The sequence below is a fragment of the Vulpes vulpes genome, chromosome 3 (genome assembly GCF_048418805.1).
Source record: "Vulpes vulpes isolate BD-2025 chromosome 3, VulVul3, whole genome shotgun sequence".
NCBI lineage: Eukaryota > Metazoa > Chordata > Mammalia > Carnivora > Canidae > Vulpes > Vulpes vulpes.
The window spans coordinates 132,680,015-132,687,013 of NC_132782.1; the positions used below are offsets into that span (position 1 = coordinate 132,680,015).

Genomic DNA, 6,999 nt, shown 5'->3' on the forward strand with positions numbered 1-6,999 from the left:
GGGGCTCAATCCCAGGACCCTGAGATCATGACCCAAGCCAAAGTAGACACTTAACTAACTGAACCACCCAGGCACCCCAATTAACTAGGATTTAAATAAAAACTTTTTTAAAAGTTCAAAATGATATGAGATGAAGAAATATTAATAAATACTAATGCTAATTTCATGTAAGCTGTTAATTAGAAAGTAAAGGGGTGCCTGGGTGGTGCAGTTGGTTAATTAAACAGCTAATGCTTGGTTTCAGCTCAAGTCATGATCTCAGGGTTATGGGATCAAGCCCACATCAGACTCCCATGTTCATCATGGAGTCTGCTTAGGATTCTCTCTCACTCCCCCTTGCTCCCTAAAACACACACACACACACACACACACACACACACACACACACACATGTTTTTTTTTTTAAGTAGAGAAAAAATGGAGCATGTGAATAATAAGGTAAGAAATAATATGAAATTCTGGGGAAAGCCTAGTTATGCTGGACTTCTTTAGGGCTACAGCATTATGAAGCCAAATGATCGTGAATGAAGCCTGCAAGAGAGCATCATAATGCTGAGATTGTTAGATGTCCAGTCACATGGACTTGCTAACCAGGAAAACCACTGAAATTAGTATGGGGGAAGAAATCTTAATTTATAAACTCATTTAAAAATAAAAGCAGTGGACTGGATAATAGCAGTTTTCACTTTTTAAGAATAGGGCCTATTCAGCCGGTCTAATACCAGGCTTCTGTCTGGTATGCTTCTGTCTTGAATATACACTCCACCTGAATATTAAGGGCCATTATATAAAAGATGTGGACCAGCTGTTCTCTTTCTCCCCTGAGTTCCAAACAATAAAAAATAGGCATAAGCTTTAGTGTGAGGATTTGGGCAAAGAATGAGAAAGAATATTGTGAATTTAAGTACATTGAGTGAATTTTATTCTATGGAAGCCTTTTAAAAAGTCATTACAATCACTCAAAACCCTTGTAGTTTGTGACATAAATAGGTACCCCTGCAATAAGAGTTGTGAATAATTACATAAGAATTAGACTGTTTTTGAGTTGGGGAGTAATTAGCCCAAACACCAAATAATGCAAGAGAGAAGCATGGAAATACATAACCACATAAGAATTAGAATGTTTTTGAGTTGGGGAGTAATTAGCCCAAACACCATATAATGCAAGAGAGAAGCATGGAAATACATAACCACAAAAATGAGAGAGACATGTATAGATCAACATAATGACAGCATCTAGCTAATTAAACTCTCTGGAATGTTCTCCTTTTGGAAAGCAAGAAATCTTCATTTTTAGAATTGTGAGTTGACATAGTTTTGAATTGAGTCGGATTCTCATTGGCATCTATGATCTATGTATACAGTTTCTGGAACAGCCTTTCCTGTAGAAAATTTTCAAACAAACATTTGGCATCAGTGGAGTATTTTTTATCACACTGTCAGTGTTTTTCATAGTACAGCCTTTGACTTCCAGAAGGTTCAAGCTGTCTTAGAAGCTCTGAGAACCCTAGGGTATTAGATGAATGCCAGATATATTACACTGAGGGCTTGGATCCTGGGGAACTAGAATTCTGAGAACTAGGATGACTGATTGAGATTGAACTGTCTGTTTATGCTTGCATAGACACAGGAAGATGCTGATAGCATTTTAGACTGGAATTATTTTACTTCATTCAAACAACCCTTTAAGAGCCACCTTCTTTTGTACCTGTAAAATCGTATATTCACCAGAAGGATAATATGTTCAAGATTTAGTTCTGTGCAGTGGTGTGCTAGTAAGTGTTTTAATATCTGGGTTTCCAGCCAAGGAGTGTATGTTTTGGGGGGTGGAGTAGAAATAGGGAGTGGTAAGCAGGTGTCTGATTTGTAGCATTTGCCAATTTCTGTGATGTAAATGCTCCCACCATGGGCAGTTGCAAGCTACCAAAATGACATCACTGAACCACAGTTGGGAAGAGGTGTACAATTGCTTCTGACACATGAGTGGTCCTATGTCAGGTTTACATAAAACAACAAAATCCAGAAACCTCACTCTGTGTCATTCAGTGACAGCTACCACCTAATGATTATGAAATAGAACTTCTCACTCCCACCTGTGGCAGATGCTCTAAAGTGTGCCTAACAAACACATGGCTTTCTCCATCTGAGAGCTGTGATTTTTAAATCCTACTAAAAACTTTTATTATTTAACAGAAGATTCCCCCATGATACTGATCTTTGTACTAATGTCACCCAGTCCTTTATATGTTCTGATTGCTATAAACAGCAAATAAAATGTTTATAGGTCAACAGAACTGGTTCTTGGAAATAGTAAGTACAACTTTCAGAATGGAAAAATTATTTGGAGGCATGTTTTCAGTATTTTTGGTGGATTTTAGTGTTTTTGGTGTTAAAAAGACTGATAATACCCTGAGAAACAGTATTTACCCTTAGTAAAAGCTTGCCTGGAAACACATTTCATAGCTCAGGAATTTGTCTATTTGCTTATTTTTAGAAACAGAACTATTAACATGTCAGTTTATGGCCACCACCTCCTTTCTTCATTCCCAGACCTGCACATATTTTTGTAACCTCAGGATACATTTATCTCGTATCTTTAGTCTCTCTGTAAAAGACTGTGTAAAACAAAATGGCAGTAACTTCCCCAGTGCCAGAGTTCCCAGATGCCTCAGGTTCCTGACCATAAAATAAATAAATCTTGGGTACAGGCTGGAAAATCTAGTTGCTTTAACATTTACTCAGTTTCTGCTCTTTGTATTTAAAAGACAAAAACCATTTTGCAAAAACCTTCCTGGACCTTCAGAGAGAAAGCAAATGGATTCTTAGGGACACATCCATTCTGATCATGGTATGGTTAATAAGTTCATTCTAAACTACGGATAATGTTCAGAATAACACTTATATTGTTATTTACAATGAACTTTCTCATGGATGTCCTTCCTATTACACAGAACTGAATAACATTGGTAACGTGAAGTGTCACTGTCCGGCCTCAGAGCCCCTGCCAGTAATTAATATGTATTTATTCAATAAGTGGGTGATAGGTGCTTTCTGTGGTGAACCATTATGGAGTGTGTCCAAATGAATTAAGACCAGTCCATTAGTATTTGATTTAAGCTGGCCAGGGGTTAAAAATGCTTACACATTTTTAGACTATATGAAATTCTTATTTTCTCTCATCACAGAGAATTTAAACTCAAATAGGTCATTACCATGGTCCTAATAAAATTTTTACTGTTAGATTGGTTTGTTTGTTTCTCTTTTTAGCTAATGGTTTAATGTAAATAATAATCATAGTTGATGAATACATCAATAAGTCAATGAATTTCATTTACCACACATTTAAGGTCATTCTCAAGATTTACTTCTTCACTGAATTTTCCCTGACAGTAATACTTAATGACAGTGTGACCCTAATCTTAATTACTGTGAGTTAGCATAGCTATTCTGCATTGCTGTTGGCTAATGAACCAGATTCATTGGCTGGTTCTGACAAGGCTGACATAACATGTCACTGACAAAGTGACAGAGTAGAAGAAGACAGGAAGAAGGAAGAAGCATGCAGAGGAAAGCAAACTTGAATCAATATACTAAGACACACTAACATCACAACCTGTGCTCAAAGAGAAATGAAAAAACAGAGGTCCTCCTGGTCATTTGCCTTAACATCACATTTTTGTTCTCCTCGGATATTAAAAAAATTAGTAGCAGAATGACATTTCTGAAACTCGTTTTTAAATTGCATTTTGGGAGAGAATGAAATAAGTTACATGGAGTGAAGAAGAGATGATGGAGCTCTTAATAAAAATAAATACTAAGTTGGGATGGACCAGGAGGAAAGCATCAGAAGGTGAGTAGAAATACAGAAGTAGAGTATTTCCACCAAGTAGCAATCCATTTATCTAAGAAGAAAACACCACCTCTTATTAAAATATTATTAGATAGAATGATGTGAAATTGCTGATATTCACCCATTTTTGACCTACAAAAATGGTCATGGGGTGATTTAACTGAATAGAACTATAAACTATTGGAACCAAGCTAAATTCATAAAATACATAACACACTAAACCATCCCATGGGAACTAGAGGAACAATAATCTAGAAATCTTTTTTTTTAATGCAATAATAAACTACTTAGCCTCAAATATCTATGGACTTTAATCCAAAATACTCTCCATATGCTTGAAGATCATTTGAGAAAACTGTATGTTTGGAAGGTTTTTTTGGAAAGAGAGTAAACTAGTCAACCAGTTATTTTCTATTAGCTCCAAAGGAATGTAACACCAGTGTTTTTTATTTTAAGAATCTGGAGCATGCTAACTATAGAAAAGATCAAGAACAGTCACATGCTGGTGAGTATTAGCTAGTCTTTCTGCACTGATGGTTCAAAACCTCTTCAGCTGTGGAGTCTCTCACCCACAGTATAACTGACCTGTGTTGCTATTCACAGGTCCTCCACCACCCTATAGCAGGAGAGTCAATGGGTATCTGCAAGCAAGCATTTGGGCCTGGCTGTGCCTGCCCTGGCCCACCTCCTGAGCATAAGTGGGATGTGGACTCTGAGGAGAATTACCAGCATGTTATTCCTGCCACTTCTCATCCATGGTTTCTGGGTTGAGACCAGCTTGCTGTGTTTGCTAACAGATCTTAAAATATATATAACATGGAATATTATCTAACCTTAAAAAGGAGATCCTGCCTGCAACAACATGGATGAACCTGGAAGATACTGTGCCAAGTGAAATAAGCCAGACAAAGAAAAATACCGCATGGTCTTATTACATGCAGAACCTAAAAAAGGTTGGATACATAGATGTAAAAAGTATAATGATGGTTGCAAGTGGGGAAAATGGGGAGAGGGTGGTCAAAGGGCACAAAATTGGAGTCCTATAGGACAAATAAGTCTGGAAAGCTAATGTACAACATGATGACCTTAGCTAGTAATACTGTATTGAATACTGGAAATTTGCTCAGAAAATAGATTTCAGGCGCTCTGACCACAGAGATAACAATATGAGGAGATGGTTACATTAATTCACTTGACTACTAATCATGTCACTGTATATCAAAACACCAAGTTGTACACTTTAAATATATACAGTTTTTATTAAATAAATGACAAAACCGTAACATTGGTTTTAGCCTTGAAACTGATTTGAGCAGGACTCAGTAGGAGAATATTTGGCCCTCCTGGTTAACTAGGACTGCTCAATGGCGAATCTGCTGAAAACTCATTCACTAAGATGTCTGGTGGTTAATACCTGCTGTTGGCTTGGACTTTAGCTGGGCTGTTGTCTTAAACATCATCATGTAGCCTCTCCATATGTTTTGGGCATTCTTCCAAAATGATGGTTGTCACCATTTATCACTCATTCCAAGAATAAGTGTCTCAACAAAGAGCTGGGTGGAAACCTTTTCTTACTCTGCAGCTTAGTAGTAGCCTGAAAATAATAGCCCACATTATAGGTACCTCAGGCAGCAGAGTGGACTCCATTCACATAGAATTGTCATTTGAACTATGTGGTGGCTTTATAGATAAACAAGCTTTACCTATATAACCTGACTCAGAACTCATTCAGTGCTACAACTGCCACACAGATGGTGTTTGTTGAAGTATTTACAGGGAGATCTTTTATTTGCTGCTGCAAGGGGTGATAACAGCTGGAGCAAACAATACTTTGATGAAAAAGCTTGGGAGAAAAGACTGGGGAATGCAGTGGCGATACAGGCTTTGGAAAACTCTTGATATGGAAATCTAGAAGCCCACACACATGCATAGGGCTGTATGCATGCTCAGGAAGACCCAAAAAGACCCTAAGCTATCACCTCCAGCAGAACTTGAGGCTCTGCACAAGCAGAAAATGAAAGCTAATGTAAAGCTATAAACTGCCTGATTGTGTGCCATAGGTATGCTTCAACACACAAAACCCCTTGGGAAAAGCCAGTATTCTGTAGGTTCCAGGCATTTTAAGGAAATCTCTATGCAATTATTAGCTGACCAGTAAGCCAAGCAAGCAGAAACTGCAGTGGCCTCACATAGAAAAGGATATATAGTTTTACAGGATTAGTTCAGAAGAGTCACTAAGCAGACCCTAAGGAGAGAAACCAATTTCCAGACTTGACACATTATAATAGTCAATATTTTCTATTGACTAGTAATATTTTCTATTTTCTATTGACTATAATATTTTCTATTGACTAGTTTTCTAAAAACAAAAATGAGCCATGCTATGACTCCTCAAAAAAAATTATTTTAACCAATAGAAAGTGTCCAGGAAAAGCCCAGTTATTGGACTTTGTAGACAAAAACCTCAAATCAACTATTTTAAATATGTTGAAAGGAAATATTTAGAGGACTAAAGTATCAGAATGATGCCTCACAAATAGAGACACAGAAATGATAAGTAAACAAATAGAAATTGAAGTTGGAGAGTACAACAAATTAATGCACTTGAATAACTCAACAGATTTGAGCTAGAAGAATCAGATTCAATAGAAATCAGTAATAGAAGGAAAATTGAGAAATTCACAAGTACGTAGAAATAAACACATCTCTAAATAACCAATGGGTCAAACAAAATTGTAAAGGAAATACAGTAGTTTGAGATAACACAGAAATGAAATCACATTAAAAAAACTTACAGAATGCAAAAAAATCAGTAAGTTGTAAGAAGAAAATATAGAGGGGCACCTAGCTGGCACCTAGCTGGCTTGGTTGGAAGGGTGTGTGTGTACACACCCCAAACAGGCATAAGGAGGAGAAAAAATGAAGATAATAGGATAGGTGATAAAAATACAATATAGGAAATGAACATAACCAAAAGTTAGATCTTTGGGACGCCTGGGTAACTCAGTGGTTGAACATCTACCTTTGGCTCAGGTCATGATCCCGGAGTCCTGGGATCAAGTCCTGCATTGGACTCCCCATGGGTAGCCTGCTTCTCCTCTGCCTATGTCTCTGCCTCTCTCTCTCTCTCTCTCTCTCATGAATAAATA

General features: G+C 37.2%; 1 long non-coding RNA gene across 1 annotated transcript; it reads left to right on the forward strand.

Annotated features, from left to right (window-relative positions):
• The first annotated feature begins 516 nt into the window (after nt 1-516).
• Nucleotides 517-5,133, forward strand: LOC140598378 (uncharacterized). Its single transcript, XR_012000778.1, has 2 exons — nt 517-4,355; nt 4,454-5,133. It is a non-coding gene; the product is annotated as an uncharacterized lncRNA (long non-coding RNA).
• Nucleotides 5,134-6,999: the final 1,866 nt, after the last annotated feature.